The sequence below is a fragment of the Meriones unguiculatus genome, chromosome 16 (genome assembly GCF_030254825.1).
Source record: "Meriones unguiculatus strain TT.TT164.6M chromosome 16, Bangor_MerUng_6.1, whole genome shotgun sequence".
Lineage (NCBI taxonomy): Eukaryota > Metazoa > Chordata > Mammalia > Rodentia > Muridae > Meriones > Meriones unguiculatus.
In genome coordinates, this window is record NC_083363.1 from 28,149,839 (window position 1) to 28,172,858 (window position 23,020).

General features: G+C 43.6%; 1 protein-coding gene across 2 annotated transcripts in view; it reads right to left on the bottom strand.

Moving 5' to 3' along the window:
- Sh3rf3 (SH3 domain containing ring finger 3) overlaps nucleotides 1-23,020 on the bottom strand; it is a 312,507-nt gene that overhangs the window by 287,316 nt on the left and 2,171 nt on the right. The window lies entirely within an intron of this gene.

Genomic DNA, 23,020 nt, shown 5'->3' on the forward strand with positions numbered 1-23,020 from the left:
AGACCCGAGCTTTGTGATTCGTGGGTGCTTCCCTCTAAGTCAGGGTTCTCAACCTTCTTAATGCTGCAAACCTTTAATCTAATTCCTCATGTTGTGACCCTCCAACCACAAAATTATTTTTGTTGCTACTTTAAAACTAACTTTGCTTCTGTTCTGAATCATAATGGAAATGGTTTTGGAGATAGAGATTTGCTGAAAGGATTGTAACCCACAGGTTGAGAACTGCTGCTAAGTTATTACAGTCCTCCCACCACTACACACACACACACACACACACACACACACACACAGACACTCACACACACACACTCACACACACATACACACAGACACTCTCTCATACACACACACACACACTCACACACACAGACACTCTCACACACACACAGACACACAGACACTCTCACATACACTCTCTCTCACACACACACACACACACACACATTTTAACAGCCCACTGAGGTAGGTGTTCCTTAGTCTCATCTGTCCCTCAGTGAGGCTAAGAAAAAGAGGCTCATCAAAAACCAGCAAACAAGCCTGCTGAGGGCTGCCCTGTGCCTTTTCAGGGTCACATTAAAGCGGAAGAATTTACAGACAACAATAAGCAGGCACACCGCCTCTATTCTTATCTCTGCCAGACAACATGGTTCACAAATCAACATCCAGACAATCAGTCCTTCTGGCTTTCGAGAACACACTCAAGGAGAAAGTAATTCCCTCAGACACCTTCTATACACCAGGACATGGACTGACATCTGGAATACACACTGTCCATCTTCCCCTCCCCGGGGGCATCACCTGGAGACTAACAGGCAATACAGAGTACTCATCCCTCTGCTCTGTGGGGCCATCACATTCTCTGGACAGAGAGTAAAGGAAGCTCAGGGTTGTACAGCCCCGAGGACATACAGCAGACAGGAAGGATACAGAACCTACACAGGCCTCATTTATTCTACATCTTCCGATCTATTAAACACTGAAGACTCATTAAACACTGCCTGACTCAGAAGGGGGGACTACGAGAATCCCCCCACTGGTTTGCCTGTGATTTCATACACAGAAGTCAAGGAGTACAAGAAATCCACATGACTTCCAAGTGAATAGTTATGTTATGCTCACAAGTACCCAAGACCCAAATCCCTCTCCAACTGTGCTCCAAACCATGAGTCATGGCTACTGCTGACATAAAGCCCTGGATTCCTCACAGATGAAGGATGGAAGCCAATGAACATCGAAGATGTCCTTCCAGACCCTTCCCCTCCCAACCTAGTCATGCTCTCAGGAACACCTGTTTCTCAGTACAGAAAATGGAGTATCAATGCTGGGGAAGACTCTTGCCCTGCAGCTTTCCCAAATCACCTCGGCCACAGTAGTTCCCTGCATCATCCTATACGGTGAAAGCCGGAGGCATACAGGGCTCCTCGCCAGTTTCCTCTGCTTCTCAACTTCAGTCCCATCTGGTCACATGTAAAAAGAAAGGACATTAAGTGGATCCCACACATCACAAAACCCCAGAGACAATGTTCTGAATCCTAATCAAGGCAAGACAAATGCTCTAGAAGATGTAAACCCATGAGCCCTAAATGTCCTCATTTTGTAGTCAAAGTGCTCTAGCACTGAGCCATACCTCCCAAATGTCCTCACTCTGATTGGTCAACTTAAAAGGTTCAGGTCTGTTATCTTACATTCACCAATTAGTCACTGGCCAAGCTAATGTGATGTGGTGTGTGTGTGTGTGTGTGTGTGAGTGATTTAATGCTAGACGGCCACAGTGACAGCTAGATGGCCATAGTGGCAGCTTTGTTATAATTTTGAGCCTGCATTTCATTCCTTACAAGTGATGTTTGCTAATGTTCCAGAACCCTGAGAAACAGGTAGATGGATGCTAAGGAAGCAGGTTGGAAAGCAGCCTGCTTATGTAGGAGGTGCACACAGACGTATGTGGGCTCAGCTCATGGCCAAGTACACAGCAGAAAAGGGCAGCCCTGACAAGACAAGGTCCAATCTAATATGTTAGAAATAACATCACCTTGGTGGTTTTACTGCCTCTGAGACAAGCTCACACCTCCTTAAGATTCATAGGCACTGACGCTGCTGGTACATCTCAGGGATGGGAAGTCTCAGTCGACTTCCAGCACTTCATCTACTCTGGACTTTAATATTTTTCTGATAAATTTGAGAAAATTTTATGTCCTTTATACCGTCATCATTTCCTTCTTAAGGCCACCAATCTGTCTATATTTGGGGCAACATCAGCATAATTACCTTTTCCAAACCTCACCTAATTATACTTTCTGTTGCAAAATTTACTGTAAAAATAGAGAGAAGGAAAGCCTTAGCTTTTTTTCTGTATCATGGAAGGAGAATTTTATTTCTTTGGTGTGAAACAAAAGCATTCCTCCAGCTTCAGTCCCAGCACAGATGGTCAGACACTAGCTCTGGGCTTCAAATCCACCATCCCACTCTGGGAAGGGAAAGGCCTCCACACTGTTTACTGTCACAGTCCTGTCTTTACAGACTGTCATTTGACTATGACTTCAAAACCAAAGACAAAAGCTTTAGCAGAAAAGTGATGACAACAGTGCTGAGGGCCACTCACCAGGTCTGAAAAAGAGGTGACACTGTCGTAAGGCACACCTCCTTGGCACCTATGTGGGAGATAAGCTTGGAACCTATACCTCCTATGGAAAGGGGATGCACATCTTGAAAGGGCACCCTCCCTCCAGGACTCTTTCCTAGGACCCAGCCACTGCAGCTGGACTCTGTTAACTGAATTCCCATGATGAGTTAATAGAACAGTCTTTATTGAATATTTCTGTGGAAAGAGTATAACATCCCCTACCACCTTAAACATAAGCCTGATATTATACACTGTAAATAATAAAAGGCAAAAATGCAGTTTCCACACACTGAACTTCAAACACTCTTTTGTTTCTAGTACATCAGCTTTCATTCAGATGTCTACAATACCACCATCAGAACGCCAGTCCTACAGAATGAGGTGATCATCTTCCTGTCTTTAATTTGAACCCAAAATTATTTAGTCAAATTCACTATGCATGTCAGTTAACAAAATCACCATATGAAGACAGGACAAACATTCCTTGGAAAACGCAGGGAATCTCACCCACGTCCTCCAAAACCATAAAGACAACAGTAATACCTAACATGGAAAGACCTAAGTCGTATTTAGGGTGGAGCCAGCTACCTAAACTGGGGAAATATCCATCTCCAATGATGATGGGTAACAACTACTACCTCAGAAAATGGACAGCTGGAAGGAGTTGCGTTTGTAACTACTTATTTCTAAGACAACAAGCATCTTCTCTAGAAAGGAGCATGAATTTGAGGGCTAAATTTTCATAAAGAGGCCAGGAGAAAAAAAACAATTAGACTCAGTGCCCATGCAGGCCCCTACGGAGAGACTACTGACCAGATCTGTCAGCACAGTCACTTCCCAGAGAGGACTCAAAGAATGAGCTGGGTGTGGAAACTATGCTCACTCTGAGTTCAGACAAATTTCCCAGCATGTGTTCTGTAAGCCCTCCTGGCTCTTATTACACTTAGCTCAAACCAAAAATTCCTGCAGTCATTTTTAGATTCTATCATGATGACAGCTCAGAAGTCAGAGGAAACATCGTGTTGCTGCCTATAAAGTCCGTGGAAGTCCACAGTGCAGCCATGTGGCCTCTCACCAGAAGGTTCAGAAGGGTCTCTCAGACTGTATTACGGCACGTAACATGGTTCAATCTGTCAGAGCCATACTCTCCTATTGGCATGGTGTCTCTACTGAGCACTGAGAAGGGGCAAGTCCAAGTGTGACACCCATCACCAGCTTCGGAAATAGCAAGAAAGAACAAATAATAATTAAAAAAAAAACTTATTACTTTTATAATGGTTTTGTGTAAACATAATGAGTTTTAGGGTTCAGAGAGTTTAAAAAACATTCTTAAGATCAATTTTACTTGTTTATGATATGGATACTAAAATATTTCAAATTATTTACATAGCTTTAATCCTATCATCTCAGAATTCAAAGCATCAAGAAGAGATGGTTTATTTGAACACCTGCTAAACCATTAGGTTTTTGTAAATGTTTCTGAAACATGTAGGCCTACATTTCCAAGGAGGAAAAAAAAAAATCTCCCATTGAGTCTGTCTCCATGCCACAAATGTGGAGCTCTACAAACATCTGGCTGATTCTAATGTTTAATCCAACAAAAAGGAACCCCAGATGGCATGAAGAGGTGTCTGGATGAGAAAGCGTCAAGCACCCTGGGATTGTGGGCCACTGGACATGTGTTTCATACAGATCCTTACACTGCAAACCAAGAATGGAACAGAAAAACTAAAACTCAGGGACCACTCTCCTAAGCTCACTGGTATCCCCTTGGCTTTCACACGCTGATGCCATGTTAATTAGAAACCGTATGTGTGAAGACAATCAACCTTTATCAGTATTTCAGGCATGGAAAGCTCCAACCTTACCTCCCCTATCCCTTCCACAGTCAATGCCTTGAAGTAAGCACTTTCTTTATGGAGAGAGAGAGAGAGAGAGAGAGAGAGAGAGAGAGAGAGAGAGAGAGAGAGAGAGAATTCTTCCACTTACTTGCAGGTATCTTTTTTTAACTTTATATTTACAGTGTGGCACAAGGTAGCATGAAATATTTCTATTTCTCCCCTAGACAGACTATAAGGAGGTAACACATACACAGACACTCTGAGGAGTCAGAACCAAATGCCGACCCCAATTTGCACTATTAAAAACTATGAGGATTTGGAATGGCGCATTTTTCCACTGTGAGTCAGTCCTGAGGCGTGTCGGTGCTAGGGACAGGATTTTGAAGCTTGAGTGTGAACTGTCCACCATAAGCTCAGTGTGTCTGAATGCTTGCTCTCCAGCTGTTTTAGAAGATAAGGAACCTCGTGAGGGTGGAGCCTCACTGGAAGTAAGCTTTGAGGTTTTATAGCCTGGCCTCACTTCTCGACTTGGTCCAAATGAGACTAACTGTCTCATGCTCCTGCCTCCACATTTTCCCCACAATAGTGAACTGTATAGACTGTATCTCCTCAAACTACAAGCCAAAAAAAAAAAAAAGCCTTTCCTTTGCTTCTTGCCACACACACACACACACACACACACACACATACACACAGAGACACACATAATAGGTTTAAAATGATAGTAAAAAGAACTCCCTGTTATTCTAAAATCTAAATTTAAGTCCAATTAGAGCACAAAAAAATAAATTGATTATGAAACATCTCTATTACATTTAGGTTTTTTTATTGCCATTTTAGCCAATGTCTGGAGAGCCCCAGATCCCAAGAAGAAGGTAAGCTCTGGTCAAACCGTGTCCTCTGCAGCACCACGGCCACCACACTGCTCCTGTCCATTGGAATGGCCCCCAGAAGCTCAGGTGTTCAAATACTTGGTCCCCATTTGGTGCAGCTAGTTGGGTAGGTTTAAGAGGCATGGCTTACTAGAGAAAGTATGTCATAGGGGCAGGGGGGCCTTGAGGTTTTACAAGCCTCATGCCATTCCCAGTGTGTACTCTGCCTTGTGCTTACAGCTTGAGGTGTGCATCCTCAGCCTCCAGTTCTAGCTACTATGTCTGCCACCTGCTGTGATGCCGTTTCACCATTATGGACCCTAACCTTCTGGAACTTATTAGAAGTCCAAATAAACCCTTCCTTCTTTAAATTGTCATAGTGTTTTATCACAGCAATAGAAAAGCAACTAATACAACCACAAAGACCCATCCCTGGCTGGTAGGGCTGAACAGCTGTGAAGTGACGGTCTCACTGGACCATGAGTGGCAGGTCATACATGAGGAGCACATCCTACAACACTGGGCTGTCCTGACCCTTGCTAGCTGTACACATGAACTCCCTTCAAAGAGAATGCACTGCCGAAGGGCCTGTGCCCACATTAGAGGTCAGTCATCTGAGGCTCATAAGATACGTGGTAATCTTTGAGATGAAAGCAGTTTAGAAGTGCAAATGACTGTCAATATGAATATTAATAGCAGGGTGTTAATAACTGAAGTTGTGTGCCAGACATTCAGCTCTTGATTAAACACAGTGGAGCCCAAGCCAAACTAAAGGCTTCTCAACTCTGGGCCAAGGGATCTACTGGAGGCCAGGACCCAAGAGAGCAGGGAATGCAGTGTCTGATCAGAAAAGGTCTGATAAAATAAATCACCACACGCTTACACAGTTCTGTCCAGATTCGCTGCAGCCCTCGCCCAGAGTCCTCCAGTACTGTCCGACTTTTGAGGGGTACTGGACCCAAGCTTCTGAATACGGTAGGATCGATGAATAAGTGAGAGATGATATGGGGTAATTTGGAGCTGAGGCAGAAAGTACAAACAGCGAAATAAAGATTCCAGTGTTGTGGATTCTGCCTACTCCACAAAAAGCAAATTATAGGACTTCTTTTTCTGTTAAAATTGCAAATCAAAACTGTTCTAAAAGCTGTGAATTCATCAGAAACATTTTTAACTGCCATCGTTGCTCATTACAAATATCTGAGACTAAAATGAGCAGCAGCTGCCCTGCCAGGCTGCCTGGGACCACATCTCAGAGCTCTGAGAGTCAAACACAGGAGGTCATGTGCTGCTTCAATCACGGATGTATCTGCAGACTCTGAAATTATCCTTTTCACAGTTTTAAGTGCTGGGGCTTTTGCCTGACTAATGCCATTTTTAATCACACAGAACCAAGTATTTTATTGTGATCTGATGGGGTCTATTACTCATCAAAATGGTACCAGTCAGCAACAATATTCCCCAGAGTCAATTACTCAACCCTTCTCTCATTCCAGAGAGGCAGCAGCCTGCACGTGCAACTGTACACAATTAGCACCATCACGTCTTGCCAATTTGCTCAGAAAGACAGAAAGTGCTACCAAGAAACCCTAATTATAATGGCTTGTGGTGGGTTCTTTACAGTGACCCTAACAATAATGACTGATGGAGCTATGACCTCAACCTGGGTACACTATTCCTCTGGCTCTACTATATATTTTGCACAAGTGGGACAGTGGAATGGAGCAGATGTCAGCTCCTACAACAATTTGGCAGAAGAGCTAGGACTTCAACCTGTGTCAACACAGTGTTCCCATTACACAAGGAGACATACGTGAAAGCTGATAAGGACAAAGCAGATGACCTGATCAGAGGGTCCCTTCCTTTAGCTTAGATCCCACACTCACACCAATGTGCCTTATGCACAATCTATTTTATGGGATTGAGTGATCTTAAGCAAACTCCAGGCAGAAATCATCTATTTCCCAAAGTTTGTATTCAAAGAGGTGAACTGCCAAGCCATTACAAATGATTACTAAGTATAAACACAGCTTTTTAAAATCATAAGCTACTTGTAAGTATGCGTGCATATATGCAGAGTTACATACATACTGATACATATTAGTGAGGAAGTGAACAGGTCAGGCTTCAATGCTGCTCATTTTACCTAAAACCTGCTTATTAACATTCAAATATTTATAAGAGAAATTCATATTACTAAACCAAGTGCCATAAAACCTTGAAGCAGAGAACTATACTAGAAGACTCACTCAATGGACGTGGACAAATGAATGTTTTTTGAGAGAAGTAGCAATCGATAGTAAGCACTGAGACCTTGATGTGGCCCTCTTGAATAATTGACAAGGCATCTTTTTTGGACCATTTGCAGTACTATGTTTAGCATTCCATTTAGTGCTGCAAAATAATTCACTCAAGTGTTGACTCCTTCTCACGTCTATTAACTAGGTAGCAAATGGCAAATAACAGACACAGAGCTGTACTTCTTTGTACATGTAACACACTGGAGTGCCTACCCTAGTGACAGAAAGGCTGCCTGTCAATACAAGCCTGCTCCCACCCACCAAGGAATGCAAAGTCACTGATACACCTCCAGCACACAGAGAAGCGCCCCCTCCTTCCAGCAAACTCCCCACATCATCTTAAGGCTGTTGTCCCGAGACTGTTCGCCCTCCAGACCTCCAGGAAGATGCTGGCAACATTTCTTAACAGGCAAAGAGACTCACTGTAGGTCTGTAGAAAGGAAACCTGTGAGAAGGAAGGTATTTGGGAAGAAATCTATTTGGATAGAAAGCCTTTGTTAGATGCCTGAAAAGCCATAAGGTGGAGACAGTAGGCTCTGAGAAGAAAGATACCAGGACAATGAAAACCAAACACTCTTGCTAAAAAAGGATGAGGGGAGGTTAATATATCAGCAAGAGTAGGCAGAAGAGGGCAGAGGAGGGAACAGCGAGGAGTGGGAAGAGAAGGGTGAAAGGAAGACAGAACAAAAGAGAAAACACTGCTTAAACTTGAGCTGAACAAGGATGACAACAGACATGCCAGTGTGCATAACATGGAGGTGGGGTGGGGCACATACAGGGCTACAGGCAACTGAGGAATGCTGAGAGGAAAGAGCACACCAATTGATTATCTAAGACCAAATGACCAGCCCCGAAAACACGCACACAAGTAATATCATACAGTCTGAGCAGGTTGTATTTACATATTTAAGAATATGTGTGTGTATACTGATGTTTATTCTTGTTGTCACCTTGACTACATCTGGAATGGACTAAAACCCAAAAATGGCTGGGCACACTTGTGAGGGACTGTGCTCCATCATTTGACCCACGTCTAATTGAGGTCTTTAAGGCGGGAGGACACACCTCTAATGTGCGAACGCCTTCTGCTGGCAGCTTTATCAGAGCATGGAAGACGGAGGCTGCCCTCTGCCTGCTTGCTCTAACTGCAAGTCCGAGCCTACCTCTTCGGGATTCCAGCATCTACTGAAGACCAGATGAGACATGAGCCTCCTGGACTGACAACTACTGGATCCTCAGGCTTTTTGTTGGAGTAGCTGGACCACAGCCTGGAAGCCATTCTAATAAACCCTCTTTCTATACTATAAAGATTCATTCTATAAGCTCTGTTACTCTAGAGAACCTGACTTATACATATATATTATATATATACACACACACATATATATTGTTGTTAAATATACACACACACACAATATAACAACAATATAAAAAAAGAGGCCATGAATTGGAAAGAGTGAAAGGAGGGGTACTTGAGAGGGTCATAGGGAGAAGGGGGAAAAGATGTAATTACATAAGAATCTCAAAAAATTAAAATTTTTTTTTTTAATTTTTAATGGAAAAAGAGAAGACAGGGGGTAGGCAAGGGAGAGGAAAACAGAGAATGAGAGAAGAGAGGAAAGTAAAGGGACAAGAAGGAAAGTGGGGAAGGGAAGAGAAGGAAGAGAAGAGATATCCATAATTTTGAAAAGGAAGAAAAATTTAAAAATAAACCATGCAGATGAAGTTCCTGTGTTGTTCTCCTGACTCTTTCTTCAAAAATCCAACCCAATTTGGTTGGGACTTCATCCCTTATGTCAGCCTTGTGCTAAAGAAAGTCAGATGACCTTGACGTAAACCGCTTGCTGTGTTAGAACAGTTGTACCCCTAGAGTAGGCCTGAGGGCAAGATGTCTAAAAAGGAAAAAGACAAGGAAAATGACAGGCCTTTAATACTCATCACCCTAAAGGCCTCCTGGTATGGGGCTGATGTAAACATTCAACAGAAATAGTACTGAGGAGAGATTTCTTTCATTATTTTGCACTTGATTCCCTGCCTAACTTTGTTGAGTTGAAACAAGCTCTCTGCCAGTTTAGTTTCAGGCTGTTTCAGGAACTATTACTAAGGCTCATTGCTGGACCATTAAGTCTGTCTGTTCTAAAAAAAAAATGCCAGACCCAAGTGCCCATTTGCAATGCCCAAAATTAACCTGTAAGCCCAACTTGCCCAGGAACTAGGTAACTGTCTTGAATGTTCGGAACTGTAGTTCTTAAAAATGACAATGCTTCCCTTGAAAGAAAAATGTTCAACTTCATATGGAATAACAAGAAACCTAGAATAGCTAAAACAATCCTCTACAATAAAAGATCTTCTGGAGGTATCTCTATCCCTGATCTCAAGCTGTACTACTATGAAACAGTAATTTAAAACTGCATAGAAACTGGCATAGAAACCAACTGGTGGATCAATGGAACCAAATAGAAAACCCAGAAATAAACCCACACATTTATGGACACCTTAATTTTAACAAAGATGCCAACACCATACAATGGAAAAAAAGGCAGCATCTTCAACAAATGGTGCTGGTCTAACTGAATATCTACATGTAGAAAAATGCAAATAGATCCATATTTATCACCCTGCACAAAACTAAAGTCTGAGTGGATTAAAAACCTCAACATAAAACCAGGCACACTAAATCTACTAGAAGAAAAAGTAGGGAAGAGCCTAGAACTCATTGGCACAGGAGACAACCTCCTAAACAGACCACCAACAGCACAGGCTCTAAGAGCAACAATCAATAAATGGGACCTCATGAAACTAAAAAGCTTCTGTAAAACAATGGATACTGTCATCAGAACAAAAAGACAGCCTACAGACTGGAAGAGGATCTTCACCAACCCTATATCTGACAGAGGGCTAATATCCAGAATATATACAGAACTCAAGAAGTTAAAAAGCAACAAATCAAGTAATCCAATTAAAAATGGGGTATAGCGCTAAACAGAGAATTCTCAGTAGAGGAATACCGAATGGCAGAGAAACACTTTAAAAAATGCTCAACATCCTTAGTTATCAGAGAAATGCAAATCAAAACAACCCTGAGATTTTACCTCACACCCATCAGAATGGCTAAGATAAAAAACTCAAGTGACAACACATTCTGGAGAGGATGTGGAGAAAAGGGAACCCTCCTCCATTGCTGGTGGGAATGTAAACTTGTACAACCATTTTGAAAAGGAATCTGGCACTCTCTCAGACAACTAGGAATAGTGCTACCTCAAGATCCAGGTATACCACTCTTAGGCTTATATCCAAAATATGCTCAAGTATATAGCAAGAACATTTGCTCAACCATATTTGTAGCAGCTTTATTCATAATAGCCAGAAGCAGGAAACAACCCAGATGTCCCTCAATGGAATGGATACAGAAATTGTGGTACATATACACAATGGAATACTACTTGGCAATTAAAAACAAGGAAATCATGAAATTTGCAGGCAAACGGTGAGAACTAGAAAAGATCACCCTGAGTGAGGTATCCCAGAAGCTGAAAAACACACATGGTATACGCTCACTTATAAGTAGATATTAGACATATAATATAGGATAATCATACTAAAATCTGTACACCTAAAAAAACTAAGCAAGAAGGAGGGCCCTGGGTAAGATGCTCAATCCTCATTCAGAAAGGCAAATGGGTTAGACCTTGGAAGATGGAGAAAACAGGGAACAAGACAGGAGCCTACCACAGAGGGCCTCTGAAAGGCTCTACTCAGCAGTATTAAAGCAGATGCTGAGACTCATAACCAAACTTTGGGCAGAGTGCAGGGAATCTTATGAAAGAAGGGGAAGATAGAAGACCTGGAGGGGACAAGAGCTCCACAAGGAGAGCAACAGATCCAAAAATTCTGGGCACATGGGTCTTTTCTGAGACTGATACTCCAAACAAGGACCATGTATGGAGATGGCCTAGAAACTCCCACACAGATGTAGCCCAAGGCAGCTCAGTGTCCAAGTGGGTACCCTAGTAAGGAGAACAGGAGCTCTCTCTGACATGCAGTGGCTGGCTCTTTGATCACCTCTCCTGGGGTGGGGGCAGCCTTACCAGGCCACAGAGGAAAACAATGCTGCCAGTCCTGGTGAGACCTGATAGGCTAGGGTCAGATGGAAGGGGAGGAGGACCTCCCCTATCAGTGGACTGGGGAAGGGGCATGGGAGGAGAAGAGTATAGGAAGATAGGATGAGGAGGGGATGAGGAGGGGGCTACAGTTGGGATACAAAGTAAATAAATTGTAATAAATAAAAAGAATTTAAAAAATAGTAAAGCTTCATGGGAAAGTATGGTGGCCTATAGGTTTGTCCTTATAAGCCCCTGAAACATGTGGCTCAAGGCCATTCTCAGATAGGAAATTCTAGGGAATGGTCCTGACCAAAGTCCATCTCTTGGTCTTGCTTTAAATTTGGCCCAAAATGGTGGAATAGGTTTTTCTGGCAAATCTCAAGATCAACACAATAAACCTGAGCCCTAACTTAAAACAGCTACTATTCCCACACAGTGCACTCTATGTTCACTAATATGAGGAAGTGAGGCCCAGGATCAGGGACTGTAAACGGAGTTCTCATTATTAAGCTCACGCTAGGGCCCATGATGGATGCCCCTGTAATCCCAGCTTGAGAGATCCTGAGTTTGTGAGCATCCTACACTGCACAACAAGCTCCAGGACAGCATGATCTTCATTGCAAGACCCTGGAAGAGGAGGAAATGTGGAGGGGCCTTGGATGTAGCTCAGTGGTTACAGCACTTGCCCAGCATGCACAAAGCCCCAGTACCACAAAACAGAGATTTGCCTGACCATTATCATTTCCCTGGCACTTCTCATGTCTGACCTCCCTCAGCTCAGCCCACACAGTCTTCAGAAGTTGGGTGGTCACGGAAAAGAGAGTGGAGGTTCCACAAAAACACTAAGAATATATCATGTGTCTGACTCAGCAATATTTATAGCTATATACCAAAGGGACATGGGGTCAGTATGCAGAAGGGACAGCAACACTCCCATGTTTACAGCAGTTCATTCATGGCAGTCAGCAAATGAATCACCCTAGGTGCCTGTCAATATATGAATGGGTAGAGAAAATGTGATACAAATGATCACATTTGTATGATGTGGATGGATGGGTGAGTGGGTGGATGGATGGATGGATGGATGGACACACGGATGGATGCATGGATAAATGCATGGATGGATGCATGGATTGACTGGTAGTTGGGTGGGAGGATGGTGGAAGGAAGGAAGGAAGGAAGGAAGGAAGGAAGGAAGGATATGTATCTTGTCATCTGAAGCAAGATGGACAAAACCAAAGGACATGATACCAAATAAAATAACCCATACACAGAAATACAAATAATGTGCAAGCTTTTACACATCTAAAAACACTGATCTCAGAGAAATTGAGAATAAAATGGTGATTACTGGAGTCCAGGGAGAAGAAAGGAGAATACAGAGAAGATGGGTAGTGGGTACAAAGTTATAAAGAACAGAGGGATGATAGTTGACGTGTTTTGCATTTCAAAATAGCTAGAAGGGTTTTTTTTTAAATCTTCTCAACACAAAGAGATGGTGAGTTTTTAAGTAGATGGATATGCTAATTACCTTGATTTCATCACTGTACAACATACAAACACATGACAATATGTCCTATAATAGGTACAATTACTGTGTACCAATCAAAAACAAAATAAAGAGCTACCCACACTTTTCTTAGCTAGGCTCGGCAGATGACTCCAGGAAGGAGGGGCAGGCAGTGTGACTCTATTATGGAAACCATTCTTCCCACAGAGAACCAAGAGTTGGGGCTCACAGCACTTACTTCCCTGCTCACCATGACTCTCAAGCCCAGCAAGCACTGCTGTTCTCTCTCTCTAAGGCCCCAGAAGGCTCAGTTTTCAACAGGCTCATGAAGTACGAGAGTGGACCAGCTATGAGAAGTCATGGAAAACAAAGCCTGGTCAAGTACCCACAAATGTGTACTGAAATCACATTCTATTCTGCCAAGCACATTCTGGATAGAACAGAAAATTCCATGTGAATGCCTTTATTTGGAGGGGAGTTTGATGAACTCAAAACCAGGGTCTTACACATGCCAGACAAATGTTCTGTTTCTCTAGATTATATGTGAATTTTTTTTTTGTTTTTTGTTTGCTGTTTTGTTTTGGTTTGGTTTGGTTTTTGAGACAGGGCCTCTCTATGTAGCCTTGGCTGTGCTGGAAGTCACTTTGTAGACCAGGCTGGCCTCGAACTCACAGTGATCTGCCTGCCTCTGCCTCCCAAGTGCTGGCATTAAAGGCGTGAGCCACCGTTGAATTTTTAAAAAATAAACATAAGACCACAAGTAGAAAGGTCTCCTCTGAGATGCGGCGGCCTAACATCTGACCACAGCAGGTGTGTTCTGCCACCGCACTGACCTCTCACTGCTCACACCCACCCAGACACCACCAAAGGACCTGGTCATGATGGGATTTTAGACCCACTTCATAGCAATCCAGAAAGGCAGTCTAGGGGCACAAAGAAGGGCTTCTCAGCCCACAAGGCTATTAACAGCAACAAAGGCATTACATGGTCCGAGGGGTCAGCCTTGGTGCTGATTGCCAAAAGTGATTCATGGATGAGTTTGAGAACACAAAGGAGACATTATGCTACCAACCACACTTAATAGACTGGCTATCAATCTTATGCAGAAAGACAAATATTTCCTATGAAATTTAAATTTAGAAAAAAATAAACTGCTGGTTTGGAAAAAATAAAAGGGACATCAGTATACAAGGAAATTACAAGCAAAATCATGGTTCACAAAAGATAAACAAATGAGGAGTCAGTGGCTGAAGGTGGAACTTGGTGAGAGAGGGGTCCAACTATACATAAGTATGTATACTAACCATGAGGAACAACAGACAGCAACCATGAGAACCAGCCATGGACACCAAGCAGAGAAATCAATGGCAGGCACCAACCACACACACCGTCATGAGTATTAATCACAAGCATCAACAACATGTAATGGCCATGCACACTAAACAGGAGTACCAACCACAAATGCTAATCATGAGCAACAAACAACTATGTCAAATACAAGCATCAGCCACATGTAGCAATCACATAGTAACCAAGTGTTCCGTTCATGCATACTAATGTGTATCAGTCAACCGCATACAACAACCACACCCAGTAACCATGAACACCAATCACGTGGCTTAACCATATGCACTAACCATGATTATCAACCAGAAGCAACTAATCTGATACATCAACCATGAACATTAATCATTCATATTATGTATGCCAATCATGAACAACCAATTTGCATACCAAACATAAGCATCAATTACACACAGCAAGCATGTGTCCTTTTCAAAGGACACAATGACTACAGTGCTGGAGGGCAAGAGCCATTGAGGACCCTAACCACGGCTTTAGGGGGAAAGCTTTCTGCTCATCTTTGTTCTCCATGGGCCTTGCCATGAGTGACATGGAAACAGTTTAGTATTTTATAACTCTCTACCTCTGTTCAATAAACAGTTCTACTCTTTAAAGCAGCATAGGAATCACCTCTACTTGCCCATGAATGCAAATCTGTATCCACTGAGTCCTGAAGGTGCTGCCCTTCAGCCCTTGGCTCTTCCCATTCATACAGCTCCAAACACAAGACTTCCAAAGCACTAACACAGTTGCATCGTGACTGCCCAGAGGCTGTGTCCTGACCCTTCTCAAAAGATGCAATTTAATGCTTAACACAAAAATGTAATTTGTGGCTGGTACTTGTCTTACTTTGGGCTTCTATTGCTGTAATGAAACACCATATCCAGAAGCAAGTTGAGGAAGAAAGGGTTTGTTTGGATTACACTTCTACACTAGTCCATCATTGAAGGAAGTCAGGACAGGGCAAAAATCTGGGGGCAGGAGCTGATGCAGACACCATGGAGGAGAGCCTTGCTCCTCATGGCCTTCTCAGCCTGCTTTCCTTTAAAACCTAGGACCAATATCCCAGGCATGGAACCACCAAAACTGTGCTGGGGGCCTTCTCCTTCACTTAGCAATCAAGAAAATCCTCTACATGCCCATGGTCTGATCTTAGGAGACTCATTTTCTTCATTGAGGTTCCTTCCTCTCAGATGACATTAAACTAGCCAGAACAGTACACAAAATCTGCTTGTCACTTTGCACCAAGAGGAAGAGTTTGCGAGGTTTTAAAACAGCTCTACAACCCCAGCAAGTGAGATCAGGGATTATTTGACAATTAGAGACTCTCAGGCTTCAGTTTTCTCCCATACCACCACTTTATCCCTGCACGTTTTTGTAAATTTCTACATAATAAATATTTGTGTCTTCTCACTGAATTCATTGAGGAAATATTCCACATGGGCAAACCCTTGAGAAGATAATGTGTCCTTCAAAGTGACTGCTCAAGGCCTCCCAAGAGCTTTTCTTGGTGGTTAGCAATAGCTTGAGGAATGTTTTGACCCTTCAAATCCAACAGTATCATTGGCAAGCAAGCCTACAGTGGATCCACCAATGCCATCTTTGAAAGAAAAAGCAACTTCATTATAACTCGCTGTTTCTGATGACATTCATTATACCTCCTAATTACTGTCTGATGCATGCCAGAGCTTTCCCCACCTCCTTTCTTCACTCCAGTACCTCTGGGTTCATCTCAGCAAAACAAATATAAACAGTCCTTTGTCAATGTGACTCAAATCCATAGTGACAGATCCAAATAATTTCACCAATGAGGGTGGTGGTACTGAAAGATGATTTCCATAGGAAAAGAAGCCTCAAGCAACATGCTGGACACACCTGACCTCTACTGTTCTAGATGCGATGGGAACGTCCTCTGTCTCTTAATCACATGGCATGTTGGGATTGGCCACACAAGAACCAGCAACAAACAAGTCCACATCTGCAACAAAGCAGCAGAAGCCAAGAAAACACAGCATTCTGCTGGCTATGTGAGACCCCAAGTTTGATCTCCAGTTCCTAAAAGGGAAGAAAGAAAGGAGGGGAGAAAGAAGAAGAGAACAAGGGGGAAAGAAGAAGGGAAGGACTTCCTTGTCACTTCACACTCCCTTTCCATGAAATACAGAAAAATCCAGAAAGCGGAGCCCTCATCTGCCAAATCAACATAATACTAGAAGAAATAGTAAGGATCAGCTACAAATCCCACCATTGCCACTTCCTTCATCAGGAATCCCTGCCCTGGGAGGTTCGGGCTGTTGTGGCAGGGCTCTTGCCTAGCATGCACAAGGCCTGCAAAGAAATCCTTAGCTCTGGGAGAGCTCCCTCTAGATAAAAAAGAAAGAGATATAGGCACATGTTTTTCCTCAGCAGCATGCCCAGCTATGTAACTTAATGAAAACAAATAATACTAATTATAAATAAATATCAGTATGGTTTTCCACGCAGATGCCTCCTGCCCAACCTCTACATTACGCAAATGGCTGATACACCGCAAGTGCACTGATGAAGCCGGCCCTCCCATGCGCTACTGAAGACCCATCTCCTACTCTCCGAGCACACTGCATCTGCCCTTGAGAGATGATGTTTTTGAATTCTCTCTTCCTACTTCTATTGATCTGAGTTGGAAACCCTGACTCACATGAAACTCGTGAATTCATGTGAGCCCTACATACAAGTTCCAGGAAGTATTTCATGCTTACAGATGACCAGTGGGCAGTGTGAACACATGTAATGAAGGAGCACATGAGCTGAAGCCCCCTTTATTAAGGTCTCCACACACAGTTCCATCTCTAAGCATACATAAGCCACTGAGCATCAAAATGAACTTTAAAAAGAAAGCAACTGGAGCCAGGCTGGGGAAGGTGTTGGCACATGGCCTCCTCGGCACTGGGGAGACAAGGGCAGGTGGATCTCAGGGAGTTCAAAGCCAGCCTGGTCTACAGAACTAGTTTCAAGATAACAAGGCTGCATGAAGAAACCCTACCTCAAAAAAACAAAAGAGAGGAAAAGGGAAAGGGGAAGGGAGGATGGGGGAGGGGAGGGGCAAGAAGAAGAGGGAGAGGGAAGGGCAAGAAGGAGAGGGGGAGGGAGGGGCAGGAAGGAGAGGGAGAGGAAGAGAGGGGAGAGGGAGGGAAGGGGAGGGAGAGCAACCATAGCAGAATACAAATAACATTAAGGTTTTCAGAAATTCCCAGTTAATTTCTCTCAGTGAGCAAAGGGGGTCCACAATGTAATATGCTAAGCGGAACTCCTAAGCCACTCACTGATGCCACCACCTTCAGCCTGACAACCTATCTTTAAAGGTTAATTAAAATTCCATTAGAATGCCCATGGCGTATGCATTGCTCATCCAGCAAATTGGAAGATCTCCCAAGCACAGAAAACCTGATAAAAACTGACCTTGGCCTCTTCATGAGAACCCATGAAGAACACTTTCTTCTGGTTAAGTGTTTGCTGATATTTTATTTCAAAAATTTAGCTGGAATATGACTGTGCTGGCTGTAAAAGACGGAGACTAAATACAGGCCGAACTAAAATCCTCATCAGAAACAACTACGTAACTGAGAACCAACTGTGTCATGCTCAAAGAGGGAAACAGCGGGAGGGATTCTGCTTAGCCCACCACAGGAGCTGCTCAGTCCCAGGAAGCTGCAGAGCATTCTCCTTCCCTCAGATCAAGGAAGCAGACCTGCTTTCAGGAGCGCTCACAGCCAGCTGGATCCACAACTAAGTGAGATGGCCCTCCCCTGGGATCTTCCTTAAAGCAAAAGACAGCCTCGCTTTTTTGGTTGTCATAGGGCATCACTTTAATGATGCTTACAAAGATCAGGGCCACTGTCTGTGATAAGAGATCAAACCTGGCTGGAGCAGTGAAAAATGTAAAACAGACTCCAGTAACCCTCGGGCTTAGATGTTCATTGATGCTCCATGATCCAATCTCCTTAACACAGGATGACTTTGAATCTGAAGGCGAAGTATGATAGCACACAAACAAATAGTTCTCCACATACACCCTTAACTTGGGATCCCATATGCAACAGACCCACTGGCAGAACCCATGAGGGGCATCTCATTGGCAATGTGGGTAATCTACTTGCCCACATACATGGTAAGGACGTAAGGAAGCTAGAATTAAAACTACTGTGCTCCTGACCCCTGTGCCACCCTGGGGCACCGCCCCCTCCTTCAGTAAGGACTACCCCAGGCCCTAGGGGAGTTCCTGGGCCTCAGCTCTGGGAGAGGATGGTGAGAGGCAGGGCCCCAGCTGTAGTGCAGCACCAGTCCCGAGATGCTAGGGAAAGGATATGAAGGTGCCCCGGCCATACCTTGCCTGTATGCTTAAGGCTGGAGGTAAGACCAACACTGTCACAAAACAGGATAGCCATGTGTGGCTCCTTAGGAGTGGCTGGCTGGTCAGCCTGACCCCTTTAACCCCGCTTGTGCTGCCAAACCACTGCACAAGGCTATTTGTCACTTATGCTCAAGCTATGACAGATGAGGGTACATTCCAGCCACCACAATGCTCTACAACTATTCCCACATCTATAAAACAGCAGCCTTAAGCTGGAAGAGCATCTGCTACTTTGGTTTGGGGGTGAACCAAATAAAGAGGTCGGCGCTACTTCTGTTTCAGTTAGCCAGTTTGTCATGGAATAAGATTCCTCTAAACTCAAAGCCAGTTATGCGTGCAGCCCAAAGTTCATCTTGTCAGTATTCTTATTAACTGCATGCCACTCACAGAACCACGGTAAAGAACAGATAGCCCATGCAGGGTGGCACATGCCTAATAACACCAGAACTCTGGATGCTGATGCAGAAGGATTTAAAGTCCAAAGCTAATATAAGCCACATTGTGAAACTATGCCTCAAAACATTTAAACAAATACACAAAAAAGGTAAAATATTCTGTAAGACATGGCACACAACAGGTGCTCAAAGAATGGTAACTTATTCACTAACTTCACCAGTGAAGAAGATACAGCACCAAACACTGCTGTCTCTAAAGTACTGTTTTCATGCCAGCAGCGTCCTGAGCAGACAGGCCTATGGCAAAGCTCTCAGGTCACCAGCTGGCTCCTTTCAGAATTCAACCATGCCTATCCCCTCGTGGCAGACCCTTTCTTCTGAAGTCCTTATTCCATCCATAACAGCTGAGCCAAACAGAGGGGCAAAGGACAGCGGTTGGAAGACACAGCCTGACACAGTTATATCTAGACAGCAATCTCTGTGGGCCACAACCTGACCACTACTCTGTCCTCTTGGTAGGATGACTGTGCCTAGCTCTGGGTAGCATTAAAAAGAAAAACTATAGCATTTCAACCTAGATGACGAAGGATTAAGCTAATCTGATTTCAGACACCTCAGCCACACTCTACCATAGACAAAGTTCCCATGACACCAGCTGTCCACTACCCTGAGGGCTATCTGGATCCTTTCAGAATCCAAGCACACCCAGGAGGTGAAAGACAGGAAGAGGGTGAGTTCAAAGTGATGCTTAGATCAAGTCAAGACCAATCTGGGATTCATGAGACCCTGTCTTAAGAAAAACAAACAAACAAACAAAGATATACAATGCAGGCCCATGGTGAAACACATTGAGACAGTACCTGGCTAGCATGTATGCGGCCCATACATATGTTTCAGCCGCAGCACAGAGGAAGGGGTGGGGCATGGGAAAGACACAATATACACAACTAATTAGCAGCTGAACCTTTCAAGTCATCAAAGGAACTGTCAAACGTTACACAGCCCTTTAGTCTGTGAAAATATCTTTACTCTCAAAGCTCACAGAATGCCCCACAAACACCAGCCAGTGCATACAAGAACCCTCAGGAGGCAAGAACAGCTTTCCCTCCCACTCCCTTAGATCGGGTTCCACAGCGAGAGACCAAGGTGAGGGACTGGCCCAATAGAACTAGCTAATAGGTTCTATGTGTGCCAAATAAAGGCAAAGAATAGTAAAAATAAAAGCACTTGTTAAAGTAGGAATTATCACGTACATGAGCATTTATTAAATCCCTCATATTAAGAACTCAATCTCCAAATTACTCAATTTGAAACCACCATACCCTTTTGGTGGAATCTTTGTCTGTCTGTCTGTCTGTCTGTCTGTCTGCTAGATTGCTATGGACGGAATCCAGGCTCTCTGGCATACTAGACATGTTCTGTGCCGCCAAGCCACATCCCCAGCCCCGAACACAACTCAGCTGATGATAGCTTGGGATATTGAAAGGGTCCCTCACAAAACTTTCAAGACAACAAACAAGTAGGTTGAGAAAGTCAGCACACATTAATTATAATAATACAAATAATATAATGATATAAATTATGTAACAGTCACACAAATAATTTCAATGGTTTTGTAACTGTCATTAAAGCCAGACTTTTAAACGTCACTTTAAGACACCACACAGAGACAGTGAAATGAGCAAGTGAAGAGAGTGATGATCCCAAACACAGCAATGGGCACTCCTAAGTTGGTATGAAATTTCTAGGGGCATCAATAACTGAGCTTTCCAAAAAGGCCTCATCTCAAGTCACTTGTGAGAGCAGAGTTGAGAGGGTTGTCAGATAGGGACTCCAAGTGTGCTGAAGACGACCAAGACCCTGCTCAAAAGGACACATTTGTGACCTGCAAATGAAAGCAAACAGGACTCCAGTACATTTTACCCGACACAGTCCCCAAACTCAGCTGCAACTGATTTAAGAACATGGATGAGCTGTGTAGATATCAGTCTATAATTTACACATCTTAAACATTTTCATAGTTCCATTAGACCAAAAGGTCTGAGAGGCTTCTAGTGAAGAAAGGGGGAAATGTGATATTTATGATTACTATTAGGTCATATTTGTTAAATGATGGCATGAGTACCCACTGGCAGCAGCATCACCAGAAAGCGTCAATATGGTTCCAGGGACAGTGAAGTAACAAGAGTCCATTTGGAAGAAATTTCTAGCTGGTCTCTGCCTTATAAGTTTATGGGTGGCTTATTCATACATAACATACAATTTCAGTGCCTTTCTCTTTTTACATCCATCACTGTCCCTTTGACTGCTCCTCAAGACCTAATGCTGTCACCCCAAAGTCACACAGAGGCTTTCCAGCTGACCAAGAAGAAACCCAGTGACTACTAAAAATCAATGAAGAAAAGCTACAGATACTACAATCTCTGCCTCTGCTACTTGGCTTTCTGAATATGATGGAAATAACACTAGATTTAACTTTGGCTTTTCCCCAGAACCTGAACTTAGTCCTGAGACAACTGTAAGGGGAAGCCTGCACTCTAGTTGACACAACAGAATGAAAGAAAACACGGTCTCAAATTCCCAGAAGTGTGACATCCTAAACCACGGTGTACATGGCCTCACAGAACATCAACCCAAGGTCTCAAAATTGGGTAGGTCCAAACATGAATTTCTTATACTCAAGCACTTCTGCTAAAGCTACAAGCTACCACCTTGCGTTCAAGTTCTGAAGAATGCTAGCAGCATACGGTTCCAGAGCAGTCCAAGGCTGTGCCTTTTCCTCCATCAGGGGCGTCTGTAAGCTTCAAGCCATTCACAACTCAAGGCGAACTGGACACACTGTAAGCAGTCATCAAAATGCCCAAGCATCTCCCCGCTGTTACAATTCCAGAAGTTTTGTAATTACTGAAGGAGGAGGAAGCAACCAACTAATCTTGCAAATTTAATTATGGTGTTAGAAGGAAAATAACATGGGAAACAAAGAAAAGTTTCTGAACTTCTAGTAGACATTTAGCTAGATTTAATCACAACTAAAAGCCAAATTTTAAATTTGGATCCTTCAGTAACCATCCCAAGCATACCTTAACCATCTTCGCCCAGCCTTTCTTCCTGGTCCACAGAAAGCTCAAATTCAGACATTCACAAAAAAAGTCTTCCAATCAAAACAGAAGTGAAGTACATATAATGCAGTTGTGCAAAATCTAATAGTGAAAATTAAGAACAACTGTCCACCTGGGAAAACCACCCTGCTTACTGAGCCCATGAGAGGCCTGAGGCTTGACAGGGGAGGTCAAGCCTGGTCAGGACCCAGCCCTCCTGGGGACTCCAGGTAAACTCCTTCCTTCTGAGGGCCACTGTAGTTGTCATTCTCATTGCAGGGTCTAACCACTCTGCCCTCTGCCCTGTCCTCCTTAACAGACAGTGGGGCACAGGCAAGAGGCTGCCAGCATCCTGTCAGCCATCAGAACCAGGAAACCATTAAGTCAGTCCCGGTTAAGTTCTAAGTCCCCAGCTGGTGGGCTGAGGAAGGAGGAAGACTATGCAGGTGTGGGGGAAGATGGTTGTTTCTGGGGGTTTGGAGGGTGACAAGAGAGAGAGAGAGAGAGAGAGAGAGAGAGAGAGAGAGAGAGAGAGAGAGGTAAGTAGGTAGAT